Source organism: Cygnus olor, chromosome 4, assembly GCF_009769625.2.
Source record: "Cygnus olor isolate bCygOlo1 chromosome 4, bCygOlo1.pri.v2, whole genome shotgun sequence".
In the NCBI taxonomy this organism is placed as follows: Eukaryota; Metazoa; Chordata; class Aves; order Anseriformes; family Anatidae; genus Cygnus; species Cygnus olor.
Window position 1 is genome coordinate 40,007,150 of NC_049172.1, and position 22,171 is coordinate 40,029,320.

General features: G+C 37.5%; 1 long non-coding RNA gene across 6 annotated transcripts in view; it reads left to right on the forward strand.

Annotated features, from left to right (window-relative positions):
* LOC121069885 overlaps positions 1-22,171 on the forward strand; it is a 139,436-nt gene that overhangs the window by 48,484 nt on the left and 68,781 nt on the right. For all 6 annotated transcript variants that reach the window (XR_005819715.1, XR_005819717.1, XR_005819713.1 and 3 more), the window contains exon 2: positions 8,462-8,566. This is a non-coding gene — a long non-coding RNA (uncharacterized LOC121069885). The remainder of the gene's footprint in view (positions 1-8,461; positions 8,567-22,171) is intronic.

Consider the following 22,171-nt stretch of genomic DNA (forward strand, 5'->3'; position numbering starts at 1 on the left):
GTCTCGCATGCAATGTGCTTACTTCTCTGATGCAGGTCACAGTCTTAGAGGTCACAGCCCCATGCTGATCCAGTGGCAGAGGATGCTCTTAGCAGCTCAGCCTTTCCAGAAAATGCACTGATGATAGTCCTAGACAGACTTAGCACAACATTGTCCCTTCCCATATTAAAAAGCAGTATATTCACTTTTAGAAAATAAAAATTGAGCCAAACGCTTGCTTTAAGGAACATCTAATTTGTAATCTGAGGAGGTAACTACATAGCTATGTCGACATGGGATAAAGGTCTTAAGTCCTAAAGAACAAAACCACTTGTTTTCACATGGTGATTAGTACTGCAAGTAACCTGTAGTTTTGTTGTGCTAACAATGAAGACAAACACAATTTAGACAATTTCTACTTGTTTGGCATTTTAAAAATTATTATTTCAGCCTTTTCTGCTCTATATCTGGTTGTACTGCTTCTCTCAGCACTATTACATTGAAGTAAATCCTATATGCTTTAAAATTGAACGTAAAATTGACCAGTTACCCATGCTGATATATGATATGGGTTGAACAACATCTGTTCTGAATATACATCTTGTAGGAAATGCAGTTGCTTCAGGAGTCACTTCAAAGTGACAATTTTCTAGAGTTTTTCTTGCTCTGCTATGCAAGAATGGAATTTCAGCCTCTGCTGGATGGATTTTCCCACAGTTGTTACCAACCTGCAACACGTTTGTGTTGTTGCTGCAGCAGTGGGTGTCCTGTAGCTGGCGTGCTTCAAATTTAATGCAACCAGTTGCTTTAGTTTTTCATGAGCGTCTGAGAAAGGACAAAATCAGTTGCGTGTATGTTTTTGCTTTTCCTACTTGTAGAAGACTGATGCATGAATGAGTGTCTCTAAAAGCAGTCCTTCCTTCCTCAAGTGAGCTTTTGCTAGAGGAGCTGTTTGTGTATGTGTTTATTTTGTTTGTTTGTTGAATAATCTATAGTGAGAGCAAATCACTTTATTTGTATGAGGCCTTTTCATAACAAAGCCAGAAAGATATAGCCCTAAAGCAACTATTCTACATTTTGCTGCTGCATCTGTTCCCTCTAACTCCTTGGTCTCCCAGAAGAGAAATCATGTTGTTTTTTTTCTCTCCCTACTGCTGAGAAGCTCAAAACTATATGATAATGTTCTGACTTCATATGCTGAAAAAAAAGTGGCCAAAGCCATGCAAATGAGAGAGGAAAAACTTTTCAGTATTGCACTAACTGTACAAAAATATTCTGCTGTAAACTTGGGTAGTTGAACTGAAGGAGGGAAGCAGAGATTCAGAGATAAGTGGCATACGCACATACTTGTATGTGCTGCTACTTCTATTTCTTTCCCACCCCAGTCTGAGGGAGTTAGCGGCACAGCGATGGAGCTCAGCTTTATGCTCACATCTGGTATTCCTAAGTAAAACTAAGATAAAACCAAATGATAGTGAAAAGTCTCATGGAATGACATGCATTTCTCTGGCGCATCTTAAATTTCATAAACATTGAATTATTTACCTGTTTGGGCTTTGGTTGAAATAAGGCTGTGAAAGTTCTTTGCAACATCAAATTCAGCCTAGGTAATGTCATTAAAGACAAACTCCTGCTATAGCAAAGATTTTTGTTTTTAGGGAGGAGTAGTGAGAAACTATTAAATTCCTGTTTAAAAAAAAATAGGAGACACAATAGTCTTTTGACTACTACTACAAAAATAAAGGACATTATTTATAAAACCTGTCTGGGCTGTTATCTTTCACGAGGGGAGTTCTGTAACGTATTGGATAAGAAAGATGCTTGTGTTATATAAACCAGTTATATAAAACATTGCAAATGTAGAGTTCTAGTATTGACACAAATATTCAATATCAGATTATCCAATTTTTGTAGGAGATTTAAATTAGTAGCATGTAATTAAGACTGAGTGAATTTCTTTATACTGTGTTAGAAAGATGTAGATACCTAAAGTTCCTCCTCTCCAACTGCAAGTATTATATAATCCCTTTTTTCCCCAAAGAAGTTCTCTGCCTCCTCCAGTGGATACAAAATATTTGAAAGCAATTATGGTGAACTTTTCAACTGCTCCTGTCTCTAGTGCCAATCCTTTGAAATTCACAATTGGCATTTGCTCCTTTTTCTTTGTAAAAGTGACACTGAAACACACCACTTACCTTGCAAGTTGTAATGCTATGCAGCTTTCCTACCAGTTGAGTTCTGAAACTTATTAAACTGAACAATTTGCTACTTCCACAAGCTATCATATTGACTTCATTGGAGTGATGAGGCTTAGATCTACATTGAAATACGATCAATTGGCCCATGATTCAGAAATGCACATGTAGAGGAGTAATGTAAAAACAATAAACCCTGCCACATCCTTGCTGATTTCAGAATAAAGTCCTACTAACCAACTGAAGAGCTGTTTGAGCTACGTGTCACCCAAGTCTGCAGGGCTGAGAAAGTACCACAACTAGAAGTAGAACAAGAAAGAAATCAGCAGTACTTTAATGACCCTAGTGCATGACACCAAGGTGGTGAAACTAATGCAAAATGCATTAAATGAGGTATGAGACATAATTTTCTTTGAATCTATTTGGGGTGTCAGCACGGGAGTCTTGTGTTTTAAAGAACTTCCAATTTGCCTTTGACACTGCTGCAATAAATTAAAAAAAATACCTTGTCTCTGCAATTCAATATGGTTTCTGCAGGACTTGTAAATTCTTCAGATGGATGATCTGTATGGGGAGTTAGAGGAAGTCCCGTGGTGTTCCCTTCTGCAACAAAACAAGATTTGCTCACTATAGATGTTTGGGTGCTTGAGATTGATTGTCCATCTGTAAAGATGATAGCACAAATTTACTGGTGGAGTCTACAAACCACAGCCAAACCTTTAAAAGGTCTCCTATATCAGCATGAAAGGTTACTGTGTTCTGCAGGTTTCTAAATCTATCTTTTATGATGTCAACTGTCACTAAACTGAGAAGAGATGAAAAAGATTTCATTAGAGGGAGGGTTGGATAAGATGGCTGGTGGAGAAGAGTGGGAAAAGTTTACATTCATATGCAATGAAACTTCAGTATCAAAGGGTCACTGTGACCTTTAAAAGGTGTTTTCTTTTTCTTTTCTTTTTTAATAGCTTAGTGTTCTTACAGTTCATATGACAGGAGATTTTTCAGAGGTGTCCTACTTTACCCAAGTCAGATTTTATGCAGGCTGAGGAAAGCAACTCCAGAAGCTAAGCTAATGCATCTACTTAATACACTCATCTTGGATGTTGACAGTATTGACTTTTTGGTTGCAGTGCTGTGCCTGCTTCAGCAACAGAGCCAGCAGCTAGTGGTTTCCTATGTTGCCACCAGCAGACACTGGTGCACTGATGTGCAAACAAAAACTTCAAGCAGTGACACGGGCATCTCCTTTTTCTTCGCTAGGCAGCTGCCGAGAGGCCATTAATACTTGACTGGAAAGAGGAAGACTTGGCAGTGAATTGACAGAAGGCACTTGAATAACTTGTATTTCTGGAGTCTTCCTGAGTAACTCTAAACATATTCCTCCTTTCGTGAAAAGGTGGCTGGTTACAATCTTGAGTCTAGGGGGAGAGAGTAAGTTGCATATTGACGTTTAAGTGCCCCTTTTTACTGTCTTGCCCTGCTTATCAAAAATAAATGTAGCTTAAAATTTAAAGTATAACGTTAGTGAAATCTTATTAAATTTAATTTGATTTAAATTAAAATAAAATTGCTAAAAACTTCAAGTTCTATAGGAAAAAAATGTATAATAAAAAATTAAAACTGCAGAAGTCCTCAGGGAGAAGAGCCATCGTAACCCTCTTTTTTCTTCTACCAGTCTTCTTTTAAGTGGGCTTTATTGCATACACTCAAATTCTTTCAGAATTCATGCACTTGAAAGAGGAAGAGACTTCTGTATGCCAATAACCGCAAAAAACATGCGTTTGCAAATGAATAAATTGATATGTAAAGTTTCAATGAGCTGTTCAAATAACAAATGAAGCTGGCATAAGTCATTATGTATCATTGCTTATGTGCACGGAAGTGGGTGTTTCTATATGGTGTTCCCATTCCTAAATAAATTGATGGACGTATTTAACATGAACAGCTGTAAGTACAATATTTATATTTTATGTTGTTGTGAAAATCTGCATATCACAGACTTCTACAAATGCAACCACAAGATAATACTTATTCATCAGAATTAGTCATAATGATTGTGAAGAGGCATGAATTTTTACATTGCTCTTGCCCCTGTTGTGAGTTTCTTATGGATAAGCTGATAGTTTCAGTTTTCAAAGATGTCAGGACAGCATATTTTTTTTTTTTAATACCAATGACTAAAAGAAGTTATTCTCTATTAGTAATTATTTTTCTCTCTCATAGAGTATAAAGGTTTGATATGCCTTTAACTAATCTTTTTGAGGTGAAAACTTCTTGTCCTTTTGTCTGAAGCTTTGGGTATTTAAAAGAAAAATCCTCTAGCCATCCATTATAGTGAAAAAAATACTTTGTCAGCATTCTGTGATGTGTTTTGATTACCAGTTACCTTATGAATGTATTAACATCAGTATAATTACTTCAAAGAATGTTTAAGGTTCTGCCTTTAAAATACTACTCATAAAAATAAATAAATAAATGTACCAGTGTAAGGAAAGTCTGGCATATACAACTAAGCCTATCATCCATTCTCACTGTCCAGGATGCCAGCTTAGAATAATAGGGATTTGGATCCATTTTCACCATAGATATAAGGTGTAGTGCATAGAAGCACACAACTATCTGTGACAGACCACAATTTACCCACTATATTTACTATTTCAATAGTTCATTTTATGGTTTCATGATCTGTATGTTTATGTTCCAAACAAAATTGCTTTTAAGTAACATATGAAGAAATCCATGTTATCATTAGTCAAAGTATTGAAAATAGTTACGTAGTTCAAAGATATTCTTGTTTCATGTATTTTCAATGTCTTCCTTGTTTCATAAATGTTATGGATTTGACTTTAAAGCAACACAGTGATAAGTGATTGCACAGGACAGAAAGGGCATATTTTGGGGAATATGACAGTTAAAGCTTATGAATCAGGAGGAACACAGTAATTTTAGGTTAGGGGTTTTCAAAAGACATTCAGAATCAAAGAATTATGATGATTAGGAGATTTTAAAAATGAGAGCATTATTCATTTCAGTAACATACGACAAAAGATTTTTCACTTAAGTCTTAATTTTTTAAATTTCAGTACATTGTATAGCACACAACTAGTGTGTGCATGTTTTTCGCTGGCTCAGGCTGAGCAGAGTCCAAAAGCAATGACAAAATTAAAGCCTAAAGTTTATACCCTGTGATTTTCTGAGAGATTTTTAATGAATATTCCTGAGGAAGAAGTCTTAAGATTTGCCAAACAGTTGCACCATTGATTTCTATCTCTCTTTATTTCTTTACCTCAAAGGAGTAACTAGTGAGCTTTACATACAGAGAAGACGATAATTGCGTCAAAATGTGCCATTTAATTAACACATTCATTACTCATAAGACTGCTTAAGAGAGTAAGTTGTTTGTGTCAAGCTTTGTCCATCTCCTATGCAGAAAAAAAAGTCTTGAGCTAGAATCTGACCACTTATTTTAAACCCTATCACTGGTAACTGGAAGTGGTCAGGAATGTAAATTTTGTCCTTCTCCTTATTAATTATTATGGCTGCCCAATTGGTTCTTGTTGTTTAAATATCCCAACATAGATTATCATCAGTTACCATCTTGTTAATACACCTGGTCTGATACACACTGACATTTGCACAGTCACGTTTTCTACCTACATTTGAGATGCAAAACTATGCAACAGTCATTGATGAATGGGATGAAACCTCACTATTAAAAAAAAATAACATGGAGAAACTGGTTTGGTGCCCTTTACTTCAATACCTCTTTGACATCCTTTCTGTGAAGGCTGATACTGCAGTGGGGAGAAGAGGGATGGAGTTTGCTTTAGAGATTTCTGTTAGCATCAGTATATTCTAATTTTCTTTACAGTATTGGAGAATTGGTGGATACTGAATTCTTGGCCCACAGCTTGAATATAGAAATTGCAAGTCTGAGAAAACACGTCTGGAGCTGAAAATGCTTCCCTGCAGTCCTGTGTGCTAAGAACAGAGATTTGGCAAAGAAATTAATCTAGGAAAGCCTTTTTGTGAAGTGCTATTCTGACTCAAATACTTTCTTGCATGGTGCTGTAAACCATATGGTTTGCCTTTACTTTTTGACCTTCTTACCTGTGCTTACATTCTCTTAACTTTCTTTCTGAACAAAACCAGAAAAGATACTATTCTCTACTCATACCAGGTTGTGATAAATCAGAATATATCTAATAGACTGGTTTGGAGAAATGTCTTAAAGCTTTTTTTTTTTTTTTTTTCTCTTGAACTATTTTATCTTGCATCTGCTCTGTACATATCATTTAAGAGTGCTGAAAACATTTTGAGCCCAGAACTGCAGGATCTTTCCATTGGTGTCTTTGAGTGTACTGTAGCCATGAATTTACACATCAGCTGCTGCTTGAGATCTAAATGAGTAAAATTTGGCCTTGACCAGTGACAGCGTTTCCTGTAGGTAAAACTTCATCATCATAAAATCCTGCAATGCAGGGACCAGAATTTGTCATCTTATGTCACTAGGGGAAAAAAAAAAAGAAAAAAAAAAGAAAAAAAAAGGAGTTTCCAACTGATACTGAAAACGTGTTTCCATGTTTTAGAAAGCATTAAAATAGTGGAAAGTACAATTACACATGTAGATTTTTAGGGTAACTATTCGAGAAAATTTTATAGTTCAAGTGGAGTCATGAACAATTGCAGTCCTTTTACAGAAAAGTCCCAGGTTATGGATAGAAAAATACGAGAACTATTCCTTGTTAAACAGTACAGGAGCAAAGAAATAATGTTCTCTGATACCACTGTGTAAGTTGCCATTACATTATGCTTCAAGGAATGACAGGAGTTGAATGGAAGGAGAAAATTGGAGGAGATAGAGATGGCAGACCAGAAGAATTGTGCATGAAGTGAAAATTGAGTGACTGAGTTGGCTGAACAGGGAAATAATTTCTCCTCCTAACCTAACGCATTAAAGGAGAAAAAAATACTTGAACTGTGGCTGTGCACCATGAGGCTTTTAAGGCAGTACAGCTACTATCACCTGTTTTATCCTTTTCTCAATACAGATTTTAAATATCCTGTGTAAAACAAAATGGTGTACTATATATATTAGCACCAAGGTAAAAGTAGAAGATGGATATTCTTGCTGTTATCTTGGCAGCTCTCCTTATTACAGCTCTGACTGTGTTTTCATGTTAGATGACTATTTCAAGAATGCAAAGCAACGTGGAATGAAGAGATGCCTTGCCTTACACATTAAATTTAAGCCAAGAACTTGAGACAAAATTTTAAAACAACATCTTGAGAATCACATGCAACTCGAAAGTTGGAAGAAAGAAGAGGGAATATCAGGATACTTTTGATTAGTTTGTCAAAATAACAAATAACTGCTTTATTATTACATTTTTTTTTAGAAGGAAATGTAGAAATACAACATAAATCCATCTTTCAAGTATATCTTATTTAATTCTGCTCTTTCTTGCAGGTCAAAATTAAAATTACTTTGAACAAGATGTTTTGTCATGAGCTAATGGCCTGGGTGACCTTAATAAGAAGTGGTAGCAATTTAATAAAAATAAACTGTCTTTATTCTCTGATCCCTGAACGATTGGAGGGAGCAGAGGTTGTCATTTCAGTGCAATTCCTACACAAGCTAGAAGTGAAAAAAAATGGTTAAACTAAACCAACTTATAGTTCACCCTAGAGAAAATATTTGTCAAAGTAGCATCAAAGGCTCCAGCAGTGTCACGAACTGACACTGAGAGAGATTCCTCCTGAGAGAGATATTATATTTAAAATGTCTTTTCTTTTCTTCTCCATGCCCTCTTTGAAATGCTTTACTTTCATAAAAGCTATAGATCTGTATTTCATTCAAGGGATGCACAATCTGATGTCCATCAAAAGTTTCCATTTTATAGATTAGAAGTTCTGGAAAATGACACCTGTTTCCTTTTCTTCAGTGTTTGTGAGGCTTTAGTTTCCTTTGCCTCTTTATGCCCTGCATTTTGGTTACGAATGCTCAAGAGCAAGCACTCTGTTTTGTTTCCCTCTTGCCCCCGGCAGGGCTGGCTGTGTGCTGCTTGTAGATTGATTGCTCTCGTGCCAGCTTTTGGTCAGCGGCTCTCTCGGAGTGCACACGTGTAAAATTGTATGTGACTCCAGAAAGCTCTGGAGCAGAGTTAAGGATGTTTTATCTGTTTTTATGGCTTCCAAAGACATGTCATGTGTGCGCATATGTATTTTTATATACGTGCGTGCATGCAGTGTGAAGATGACTAAAATTGTATTTGCATTTTTTTCAGTACACTTATATGCTTGAGGTGGATGCAAATGACTGAAAGTGCCCAGACTTCAGACTGCCTCTTCCTTGTTAGCCCTCTGACCTGCGGAGGTGGACAGCATTCAAGGTACCTTATCTTGTTTTGTGACACCAGGTTAACCTCTGGCACTCAGCAGTTTGTTGTCGGAAATGTACAAAGTGGTGTCCCCCTGTGCACAGGAGGGAGCAAAGCACTTGGTCACAGCTACGGCTCTCACCACCTCCACTTCTCCCCAGGGTCTTGCCTGGGTACTGCTTTTCTTCATCTGTCTGCTCTGGCCATCCTTTCCTTTCATTTGAGCTTTCTCTTCCACAAGTACATTCTTGCCTACCTTTCTAACGTACAACATAATTTCCAGTCAAGTAACCCTGGTTACTTGATTTCCTCAGCAGATCATGCTTAGGACAGTTTGGGAATACCTGCGCTTGCAGCAATCTTAATTAAAGGCGGATGAATGCAGCTGAATTCAGCAGTTTCAGCGAGTGCCAGTTTCAATCTGAGAAACTCTGTTTTGGCTCTACACAGAAGGATTGGTTTATTTTAATGCTTGTTTAAACTAAACTGAGTTCTAGGTGTTGGGCTCAGAAGACATAGGTAGCATTACAGGGAAAGGGGAAACAGGACAGTAGAGATTTTTGATCTCTCCATGAAAGTTTGTTTCAGAAAATTGCTTTTGAAGTTTATAAATGCCAGTTTAGAAATTTTTGCATATACAAATTCCCCAAAACACACAACTTCCTTTTACAAGAGCATTCTGGCTCATTTGTTTTCTTAATATATTTATTTAATTATTGTATTTTGGGAAACTCATATCTGTAATTTTTTATTGCTGTGATTTAGCAGATAGTCTGATGTTGCCAGAATTTCATGCCCTGCTTCAAATAACATTTCCACTTTTAAGCTTTTAAATGCCTGGACTTAGCATTAACATTTTTGTCTTGATTCCATAACATGCTGCTTTTTTCAGAGTGGTGAAGTTCAGATTCTCATCCAGAAAGCCAGAAGGCTTGTGAGAACAGGTGAAACTTGTTTCTTGAAGTGACTAAATTTGCATGAGTTTGAAAGATTTTTTTAAACCTTTGTGCTTTAACCCAAATCCTGCTCACATATTCAAACTTAGCCCATTCTAATTGGAATTTGGATCAGACAGGTGTGTTGCTATCTTTAACATTGATATTATGCATAAAACTCTTCCCCTTTGTCTAATCTTAATTAAAATACTGCTTTGATTAAAGCAGCTTTACCCTGTCCTGAGGCTGAATATTGAAAAAAAAAAAAAAAAAAAAGAATAAAATATGGCACCACTATTTCCAGTCATTTTCTTTAACTGAAACTGGTCTGTTAACTTTACTCAGTTAACAAAAATGTACTAAGTCTACAGCATTATTTTACCAAAGTGTAGTTCCTAGCTTTACCTTTCCTTTCCTTCCATTAATACAAGGAGTGTCTTGGTCTGATTTGTGTTATTTTCTCAGAGGAAGGCTGCAGCTGTGTGATTTACATGTAGACCTGTGTGGCTTCCTAACAGCCACTGCCTGAAATACACACAGATCCAAAATGCCCTGCAATGACTTGTTGAATTAAACCACCTGAAGAAGAGGTGTTTATGCAAGCCAGTAATCTGCAGTGTGTTGTTAACTCTGGTTTTAGGGAAATCATTGCTGTAGTTTGACATATCACTATGCCTTGTTTTATTGTACTGTAATTTTAGAGACAGTTGAAAATGAGATGCAGAGATGTTTTGTGCCTGTGGCTGCTGTAGGTATCTACCTGGCTTTTAGCCAGTAAGCCTCAGTTAAAAGTTAGTATAGCAAGCCAAGGTCCAAATCACTGAATTTCTTTATTCTGGTGAAAGTAGGAGTTGCACTGTAACTTCATTTTACCAAGTTCACTTGAGGACCCTAGATTTACCAGCCTAGCATGTTGGCTGCTAGTGAAATGGAAAGTGTATCTAGCTCTGTACTGTGCAGTACATTGCCATTGCAAGATTCCCTTCTCCGGAAGGAAGAAGGCAATTTTGTGGATATCTGAACTGAGGTGACTATCTTGCTTCCAGTATCTCTTAGATCACCTAGAGCAGTGTGGAGAGTTTTGTGGCTGAAGCACTCAGAGGTAGATTATCAACTTCTAAATTATATCCTTACTTCTGAGAGCCTTGGGTGCCTTTGGAGACTTTGTAATCTGCTATCTGGCTTGAACTCCACTTACCGCCTTTAGAATAGTCTTTTCTATTCTAGTCAAAGGTTTTATGAGATAAGAATCGTGATAGAGATAAGAAAAAGAGAGATATAAGGACTTTAATTGGTTGCTAGTTTCTGGTGTTTTGTATTTCCACATGTATTTATAACGATGTCTCTCCAGTCTTAGTAAGTATTAAGGGGAAAATTTACTCTCCTCCTCCTACTCCCACTCTCTGTCAGAAAGCCAGGGTATATTGACTCCACAATCTTGAAATGTAGTCATTTGATAAATTGGCTGTTTAGCCAATACTACATGCTCTGCAGATGGTTCAAAATGTTTGTTGTATCACTACAAGAGAGACCTGTGACTAAGTACTGGCAAAGAGCTTGAGCTATGTTAGCTGCTATGTCCCACAGCTCCTGGCCATTGCATTACCTATCGAAATTTGGGCACCCATGTTGCTAAGTAAGCTCACATCATGTGCTGGAAGATGCCTAAGAGTGTCATGCAGAGCTGCTGACAGGCTGGATGGGAATCTGTCTGAAGATAACCATTAGGAGGAGTGAGAACTTGGAGTCCAGCTTTTCAGCATACTGCACCCATCTGCGCTGGAGGTTCTTAACAATGAATTGTCCATTAGACTTTGTGCCAGATTATGCCCTTTTTTTTGTCACCAAAAAAAAAAAAATCTGCATCCATTGTCCAGTGTCTCACTGAAATTTATAAAAATTTCAATCTTATTTGGAGCAAAATTTGAACGTTTCTGCCCACTCAGAATATCATAGAATCACAGAACGGTTTAGGTTGTAAGGAACCTTGGACATCTAATTCCAACCCCCTGCCATGATCAGGAACATCTCCCACTAGACTAGGTTGCTCAAAGCCCCATCCAGCCTGGCCTTGAACACCTCCAGGGATGGGGCATCTCTGGGCAACCTGTTCCAGTGCCTCACCATCCTCATAGTAAAGAATTTCTTCCTTACATGTGATCTAAATCTACCCTCTTTTATTTTAAGGCAATTACCCCTTGTCCCATCCCTACACTCCCTGACAAAGAGTCCTTCTCCAGCTTTCTTGTAGGCCTTTAGGTACTGGAAGACTGCTGTAAGGTTCCACTGGAGCCTTCTCTTTAGACTGAGCAACCCCAATTAACACCACACTCTTGATTATTTCTTCTAAACCATTTTTTAATCTCTAATGTAAGATTACTTATGCCAGTCTTTGGGCTCTGAAGGTTGGAAAGGAGAGAAAAGAAAGTGAAAATTCTTACAGCCCTCACCGTAGATGCAAGAAAATCAGGCACAAGTCAGTGCTGCAATTTATGATTGAGATTCAGCAGCAGGGATGCTGAGATAAGCTCTGAAACACTATGCCCAAGCTGTGAAGCTGCCATGTGCCATCGTCTCATTGCAGAAGGGATGTACTTTGCCACACTATCAGTTAAAACTCCCAGATGGCATCTTTCTACCTTTCCTGGCACCTTCCCAGTGCTGTGTGTCAGTATTTAACTTAAAGTGTAATTCTTTAATGCTCATGTCTCTGAACCATGGATTGGGTATGAGGTGTCCTGTATGTGCCTTCATATCCCTCTTTTGTTTGGATTCACTGTAGAGAATGCCCAAGATTTTTCACTTCCACCTGGACATACATTCATGATTCAAGTCTGGTCAGAGGCTGGACCTTTCCTTTTAACATTTGGAAACAACGGGTTACAAGAAAATTAAGTGTAATTTCAATTCTGATCAGAGCTGAACAGCCGGGTTCCTCTCTGGCTGCTTCCATCGCAGGGAGCTAGGGCTGAGTGTTCAGTGTCCATAACAACAACTTTTCCTGCAAATGGTGTCCTAATTCTGTCTAAAGCTGTCCTGGGGGACTTTGACAGCTCCTCTGAGTTCTTTTTATGATTTCTCTTCGTCTGTTCCCCTTTATCCAAAATTCTTTTCATGATGCCAGTCTGTTGCAAATATACTTTTGATGGGTTATTTGAATATTAGTTACCATTTGAACAATTTCAGTCCAGCATCTCGTGGGTTACTATTGAAATTGTCGAAGTATTCAAAAAATTGTACAAGTGCTCATATACATATTCAGAGGAGATTTTTATCTTTAGAATATTCTATGTAGCTCTCTAACACTTCACTGATATGAATAAAAAACCTGATCATTGGGTTGTTTTTAGATGGATGGAGGACATATTTACATTCCCTTCCTTTTCTTCCCTGTCACCTCCCCTGAACATTCAGAATTAGAGAAATCCAGTTTTGTCAGAGCATGCCCAGGGCCTATGCATTAGGCTATTCTCTTGAGAGTCAGCAATCCCGATCGCAGAGAGAGATGCTTCAGATTTCAGCAAAACTTTAAACCTGGTTCTCCGGTATTCAGAAGAGTTCTTGAACCACTGGCATTTTAGGACAGCTTTTTTCACCTCCACATTTCCTCACGGTTTGTGTGTTAAGAAATCCGGCATGATAAGATATTTTCAGAACACCTATCAGATAGATCTGTACTAGGTGGAGACAAGGTGATAGATGAATCTTGCTGCCACTACCCCCAGAGCTGTGAACATACTACTCTCGAAATCAAGTCTGTTTTTGTATGACTGGTGGTGGAAACAACGATAGCTAAGGGGTTTTAAGGCAGCTGATGAAATCTAGCTTCTTTGATATTGCTGAATACGAGCAATATACCTAAGGAGATCTTCATTTGGCTGAAATTCTATTGTAATATATCCCAAAAATGATTGCTGGGGTTATACTGGAAATACTTGATTTTCTTAATTATGTTCCTAGCTGTAGTTGAATGTTAGCATTCCTATGATACCATTCAGTGAATTTCTTTCAACTTGATGCTTAAAACTGGTTTTACACATCAGATTATTCAGTATGGTATTGTTACCTAAGAGAGATGATTAGATGTAATTTCATAATTAGGAGTAAATTATTAGCTAGTATATATACAGGAGACATTTGCTGTTTTCATTTGCTCAGATCTGTATAACTGAGAACTTGCACCTCAGTCTAATAATAACAGGATATTTCATTTTTAAAATAAATATTTCTAATTTCTGTTGTCTCTATCGTTATTTCCTACATATTTGGAACATATAGCAAACTATCATCTCTAAAGGCAAATAAAGCAAAGAGAAGTTAGGAAAGAAATGGTTCTCATCTGTGGAATAAGTGGTAATTGCAGAATGTTGTCTGCCTAACCATTGTCAAATTTTTGTAAACATCATGACAGAGATGAGTTTTAAGAGCAGTTTGAAGAAGGACAGCTGTTGCTTTGTGAATAATCATTTTTGTTGTTGCTGTTGTTGTAAATGCTGCAAATGATAGCATGACTGAAAACAGAGGTGGAACGTATCACTTGGTTGCTCATCCTGTCAGTGCTTTCCTTCTGTCAAGGCCTAAGTCCCCAAAGTGCGCTTTTGGGGAACATATGTTGCCTGCCAAAGCTCATTTGAAATTTGAAGGCAGAATTATGTTTTGCTTAACTTTGTTTTTCAAATGTAAACCACTTACACTGAGGGTGAAATGCTCCATGTAACTACAGTATACTGTAGCTGCAGATTATAAAGCTTTTTCAGAATTTCAGCTGTTTTTAAATTTGGCTATAAAAGCCTATTTTTAAGCTATTAGGATGTGTTTTCTCAAATTACTTGAAAACTAAACTGACTAGAATAGGAACAATAGAGCAAGAATTTTTGAAGTATTTGTACTTACAGTAAAAATTATGGAATCATCATAGAATCACAGAAGGGTTTGGGTTGGAAGGGACCATAAAGATCATCTAATTCCAAATCCCTGCCAAGGGCAGGGGCACCTCCCACTAGATCAGGTTGCCCAGGGCCCCATCCAACCAGGCCTTGAACACCTCAAGGGATGGAGCATCTCTGGGCAACCTTTTCCGGTGCCTCACCACCATATGAGTGAAGAATTTCCTCCTAACATCTAATCTAAATCTTCCCTCTTTTGGTTTAAAACTGTTCACCCTTGTCCTATCACTATCTGTCCTTGTAAAAAGTTGCTCTCCATCTTTTTTATAAGCCCCCTTTAAGTACTGAAAGGCCACAATGAGGTGTCCCTGGAGCCTTCTCTTCTCCAGGCTGAACAACCCCAGCTCTCTCAGACTTTCTTCATAGGAGAGGTGCTCCAGCCCTCTGATCATTTTTGTGGCCCTCCTCTGGAGTTGCTCTAACAGGAGTTATAATAAGCGCTTACGGTGATTCCTTCTCCAACTAATCCCTGCAAGTACCTAATTACATCAAAAAACTCTCTCTTTTTTGGATGGAAACTTCTAAAAGGCAGGCACCTCCAAAGAGGGCTGCTGTCGGGTCTACGGCTATTCAAGCCCTGCCACCACCTTCCTGAAATGCTTAACAAATTCAGTAGTCAATACTTTGTTAATAGCAATTGTAAAATGCTCAACAGATTCAAAGTCAATACTTTGTTAATAGCAATTACATATTTTGCAGGCCCAGAGAAGAGGGTCTTGGGGCAGCAGAGCCCTGCAACCTGCCAGGAGTGCAGAGACAACGTGCTGCTGCCAGCTGTGCTACCCACAAGAGAGATGCAGCTCAGCTCTGAGCTAATTATACAATATAAAGATCCTTCCAAGATAATTTACCTAAACAGATAACTCAGATGGAGCTTTATCCACGCCTAAAGTATTCCTGATAAATAAGAAAGGATAGCTATATTTTGTCAGTGTATTATTTTTTTCCCCTGGCTGCAATTAAGATACAGTCTTTAAAGCAAAACAGATTCCTCTCCTCAGGTACCTTCCTTGCTCCAAGGGACAACACAGTGGCAGGGACAGTGGAGTACAGTTTTCTCTCACCTACCACCATTTTATTTGCATTAGTTTCAGGAGAAATATCACCCCCAAAAGCTTCTCACCTTGGTTTAATTGAGAGAAAAGTTCAGAAATCTTTCTCAGTGTGTCCCAACCTTGGCTTACTTTTGAGGTTATTTACTAGTAAGTTCAATAAGAGAAGGATTTTGCTAGCTCAGATTTGTTCTTTTCAGAAAGTATGTTTAATTAACACATATCTATGTATCAAGCTGTACATAATAACTGTACATAAAGCCATATACATATGGTAATGTGTTTTATAATACTTTGAGAGCCTGGATGGATGAACCGCTTGTGAATATGGGCATAACTTACTTAGTTGATGATATAGACTGCTTCAGAAAAGGTGTCTGGGGCAAGTGAGAGGACTGAATACGCTCAGTAATTCACAGCATGGTTAAGATGCTGGGAACAGAAACAGCGTCAGTGTATCTGAGCTGAGAACAGCAACTCTTTTTATTCATTCACTACACTGTACTGCAGGAAGCCAGCTTACACATTTTTGGAGCAGAGAGCACGCCAGCAGTCTACTGGAGCAAGGCAAAAACCCCTCAAGGGTGTGGAAGTGGGAATAGAAAAGGAACTTTTTTGTGTGTGTGGAGGTGGGGGAAGAAGAGGGACTTTTTTTTTTCTGAGAATAACTGCAGGAAGCAAGGTGCTCTGCGGCAACAGCAGATTTGCTCTTGTGATGGGGTTGAAGTTTGAGATAACTTCAGTAGTCTTCAGTTTTGTGTTTGCAAAAAGAAGGCAAGCTGCAGCCCCAATGAATGACAAGAGTTTCCTTCTCAGCCATGGACCTGAGCCTCTCAGCTGAGCAGCTGAACCCCACATTTAAATCCCATGGTTTTGGTGTATCCTTAGTCTGGTTGTAGTAATTAATTCATGTTCATGATTTTGTTATGCAGAGTAATTGCTAACAATATACATTTTTAAAGTATTGGCTATCTTCCTGGGCCTTTCAACAGATTGTGACACTTCATACTTTTAAGCAATTCCAATCCAAATCCTTGATACAGTACAGAAATGCCTAATGTGCAACCTTATGCAGCCAAGCTTTCTCAAGGTAATTTAAAGTGCCATCCTATATGTTTGTAAAAGAAGTTACTGGTACAATAAATAGCATTTTAATCATCTACTATTCATTTGTCTATTCTGGGGTAAAACTGAACTTCTAAAGTACTGTATAAGCATTATAAGCAGCTACCTCTGCAGTACTTAATTAAGTTTAAAACACCAAATTTTTGTTTCCTTGTATTCAGAGAAGTTGGATCACGGGAAGAGAGAAACTAGAAATAGTGATCTGTTACATTGAGAGCACCTCTCTGTACTCACTGATGAGATTTACAGTGCTGTAATACCACAATTTCATCATTATTTTGTAATCTTCTTGAATAAGTGTCTTGTGTTAGTGCAGGCAATCACAGTATCTACTTGAGTAGGCTTTGCTGCTCAGCAAAGCTGGTTGTGTTGCAAAAGCAACTGGAGAAACAAGGGCAAAAAACATTGTGCAAAAGTGTTTACTTTCCCATCAGGTTTGGAGTGAGTCCTGAGAAGGGAATTTAGTTATGACATCACCCATGTGAGCAGGAGTCCAGCAAATTGTCAAAAAAGGAAGTAAGACTCTAACAGCTGCTTAAGGCAAGTTCAGAAACAAAGGAGATTTTTAATCACAACACTTATTTCGTGCAGAATATGTTTCTCCAGAGTGAAAAAGAAACATGCCTCCTTCAGAAACATTTTTTCAATGCCCACTTGTGTTGCTGCTGAGCCTACGAGGGGATGTGCATAGGGTGAAGCATGCTGTCTGCACAGCAGGCAGTTCTTCATACTCGATAGTTGTGTCCCAGAGAGGGTACATCCAGCGTCTGCCCTCATAGGTGGCAGCTTGGGTATTGAAGGCAAAAAGAAATTATCACAGCAGATTGCACCTGGTGGCATTTGAACACGGCTGTCTCACAGATAACCAGGCAACTCTTTTGAAAAAACATGAAGTTGCCTCAAAACCAACATTTCATTAAGCATTATTTATTCATACTACAGTTTACTTCCTCCTTTCAGATCAGTTTTGGCCATGCATTCATTATATGTATAATCCTGCTTAAATCTTTGAGACGATTCACATGGGTAAAGGTATGTATATGGTTCTGTAGTTACAGAGTCTAAAGATAAAATTACATTAAATCACTTACGGTTTGCAGTTAATAGAGAAGCATTAAATAGCCTGGTCGTAGCTTGATTTTAAGGAATTTCTCCCAGAAGAATATAGCAATAATATCAACATATAACTGTTGAATCACACTTCTCAATTTATTGTCCTCTTCAAACTGAGGCTAGGAAGATATTGCTACTCATTACTTTTTTTTTTTTTTCTTGTATGCAGCCTGCTTCATTCTGCTTTTATTCTTTTTACCAGAGATATTGATCTGTGATCTGATGTCCCTTGACTGAGTCATGCTTCAGGCTGTTGGCCTTGGGCCTAATTGTACTTTTGGTTTTGGAATTCTTTGTAATATCTGCCTGGAGGCATCTCCCATGTTAAAAAAACAAGATCGTAGCTGCTGTACAAGTAATGAACTAAGTGGCATAGTACTGGTGTCTCTTCTGGTCTATTTGAATTCCAGGTTCCTAAGAGCAGATATCCTCATTTTTATTTGTAGATTTCTGAAGTGGTGTGAAGAAGAAGTGAGAATTGTTGTAATCCCTATTATTTTCTTTCGAGCCTTACGGATGTCCTGCGGTTATCAAAATAACAGCACCTTCCCTCCCAAGTGCTGCTCAAATCACAATTCCATATTTTTGATTTTCCATAACAGAATTTTTTGCATGCTTTTTTTTTTTTTGGTCAGGAAGCGACTATGTTTCTTGAGGCTTCATTTTAAATTTAATTTTGTGTGTGAAATAAGATGCAAAATAAAATGGTAAAGAAAAGTGACACACTTCACTCCAAAACCCCACTAAAAATATGATCAAATATCATAGCTTAATGTTTATGAATAACAAAAAATGTACTGATTTCAGATGAAAGTTAATGTGCATTCTATTTGCACATTAACTATTGCTTTCAAGTATTTTTCTCCCTCTATATTTATCAGCCATAATTAATGTTGCAAAACCACATTTCATTGGAGCTGCAGTGGTTGGTGGGTGTTTACGCACCAACAAGCAATGACAGAGCTGGAAATGCAGTCGGTCTGCCCCTGTACCTGTATAGGCAGGGTGCTCGGGTGCAGCAGTGTAAGACAAAGTTAGAAGGATTACATCATCAGACTACACTGTCACTGGCCGATAATGTCAGTGCTGCAACGTGATGATTCTAGCACTGTTGAAAGCTGATTTACTCCTTTTTGGAAATCACAGGACTCATAGTGGTGACTCAGCCAGAGGTCGGATCTTTAGCAGAGAAAAAAAAAATCATTCATTTGAAAGAAATAGGTTTTATTCTCATTTTCAACCCATGGAAGTAAAATTTAAGTTTGTTTATGCAATCCACTGGTTTCTCTCACTGACAGCAGTTTCTGCTAATTCTTCAAAAACAATTTAAGAAACAGCTAAAATGAAGGAAATGAAAATTTACAGGGACCTTAATTTGTAGGCAGTTTTATTTGCTGAAAAAAGTTCATAAAATGTAGCTGCAAAACCCTAAAAAATAACTGCAATATTAAAGGGGATGAAGAGCTTCTTAATACTTGACTGATGGATACTTCAGTTCTGCAACTCACTCTGTGGGGGTAGACAGCACATATGTAACTTATTCAAATGAACAGAGACCTGCTTATGCAGGACTTACCAAAAAAGAAGTTTATTTTTCCACTCACAAATATAAGAGGACCTGTATCTGCTGGGAGAGATGGGTGCGAGGACAATATATGGGAGTAACTGGAGTCTTTATAGATGATGTGGTGAAGTTCCTCCATCAATCCGAGAAAACATCTTTCACCAACAGCTCCGAACCAATATGAGAAACAGGCTAAGCATGCAAAAAAAATGAGATCAATACATTTTTCAAGCTAGGCAGAGGTGTTTTGTTTTAATGTGCATGTTTAAGTTTTGACTTTTACCTGAAAAAAACAGAATACTATTCAATATTAGATTCCTTTTCAAGTGATCTGTTCTTACTCTATCAACTCCATTTCTTTTCCCTCCATACATAAAATTGACATTACAGGTCTCTGAAATTATTTATTAAAGAAAAAAAAAAGTCTTAGTAAGATGAGACCCTGCAGACGCACTTAAGATATTTAATTTTCACATATGAAAGTTCTGGGAAATTCAGGAGGTAGAGAAGGGGTGAAGATTAGTTATTTGTTATTTCACAGCTGGAAATACAGGTTTGCAGAGAGAGAGCAAGCATCGGCAAGAAACTAATGTTAATCCTGTTTGACTGTGAGAAGGGAATAGGTAATTACTGCTAAATCTAAACAATATTATTATCAATGCATTTAAGCAATAACGTCTCAGTTAATTTTCACTTTTTGAGATAGAATAGTTGGCAGATTTAAGGAAAGAAGTGGGCATAGATGAGGAATATAAGGGCAGCCTGAAGTTAACAGCTGAAATTATATTTTAAAGTTACCTTAAAAAAACAGGTTGTTGTTATAACATTGACTTTTAGCTCAGAGCTGTAATGGCAAACAGCTGGAAAAAGATCTCTTGAATAATCTTCAGCTCATGATTTGATTTAGAACATGCAAATAAAAGTGGAAAAACGTGTCTGCCATTAAAAATATGACTGAGAAAGCTTTGTAAAAATACCAGCCTCTGTTAAACAACTTCCTATAGGGTACATAAAAGTATAATTTGTAAGATGGCTATTTTGTAGATATTTCTAGTTATTTAGCATCTGGTAAGTGTATTAGGCTTGCTTTGTTATACCAAATTTATTTGCCTTACGTTCTTTTAGTTTCTTTCAGATTTTTTACTTGTATTGGCATATTTGCTTAACTTCTCATATCAGGAGATGTGGGGAAAAAAGAGATCTTGCTGGAACGGGGAATCTCAGATATGTGAAGGAGAGGAGCCTAGTTCTTCTCTGAGGGGAGAAGAACTGCTCATTAATTGCACAGTTTGTTCTGACAGATATCAGGATATGGAAAGTTAATGACCTCTTTTACAAACCAACGTGACTGTCCCATATTTTAGCTACCTACAAATCATTCCAGGAGGAAAGAACTTTTAGCCCCCTTCTTCTTCCTCATCCCCCCCCCCCCCCCCCCAAACCAAACCAAACCAAACCAAACTAAACCAAACCAAACCCAAACAACAAAAAAAAAAACACGACTTGCATTGAAGAATACCTCAATGGACAATCCAATCATGGATAAAAATAATGTAAACTAAAAGCAAGAGACTACATAGTTAAAACATGTCCTCATAACGAGAAACAGGTGAAATAGATCCTTATGTTCCAGTTCTGTTGATTAAATTGGACAGAAATCAACTTTTACAAGTTTTCATACAGCCGGCAGTTTAGGTTTAGGCTCATAATTTTTAGGAGAGCCGTTATACCTCAAACAAGGAGAACCAGAAAACAGAGGACTCAACTCTTGCGAAGGAGCAGAGCTTGACAGAAGCCCTTCTTTAAGGAAGGATCAGTAACTTTCAGTAGGCTAATGTTTCGAAGCAAAGTACACCACTTTACTTGTCTATCTTCATATATGTTTAGGACAACGGTTGACAGCTGGATAAATTAATATCCTTCTAAAAAGTAGCATGTTATTCTTTAGAGTTTGGAAATTAATAATGTGGTCTCTCTTCATACTAAATTACTTATTCCAGACTACAATGCTCAGCTTAAATGTGGAGAAGGTTAGCTTTCCCACAGAGACAAGTACTGAAACAGGTGGAAACTTACTTGGAAGAAACTAAATGCAACTTACTGAAGGTAGTCTGACTGTTCACCAAAGCAGCACCTAAAAAAAAAATCTGGAAAAGAAAAAGGAATTTCTCAGATGATAAAGTTTTCTAGAAATAGACTTATGTCAAAGAAGGTGCCATAAAGACTTAATGAAGAAGTCATTAGAAACAAAAGTCAAGACAGAAGGTGCAATAATAACATGTAATAAAGAATTAAGATTGAAATTAAAAGCTAGGTGGAAAGGAAATTCTTAAAACCAAAGCTGTGGCAAGAGTGTTTAACAGATTTAATGTGGTCTTACTCTAAAATATGCAGGGATATTTTGCATGGTTATGCTTCTGAGCATAAACAGAAGAAAATACTGCTTGAAGAATCCCAAATGTTCCCTGAAAGAGAAACCCGGGAAAGACTGAACATGGTAGCAAATCTGTTGTGGTTCCGTCGCACTCAACACCAAGATGTCATTGAAGACATGCAAAAGTAGAGCTAGTGATTTTGCTGGAAAAGTAGTTGCATAAGATGTCTCTTTCGACTCTTCTCCAAAACTCAGATTCATTAGAAAGTTGTGAAAATTATGTCAGTATAACACAACTGCAAGCACAAATTAAAAATAACAATAAAAGAAAATCTCCAGTAAATAACTCAAATCTCACTATTGAATAATCAAAGAACTATGTTTACCATCAGGTGACCTATGGAAGATTCTCCACTATGCCTGGTCATGAGGAAATGTGAAAATTGTTTCAACTTGGATCTTCTTTTTCCCTTAAGTAAATTGTGCATGCCATATCCAAAGAATAAAT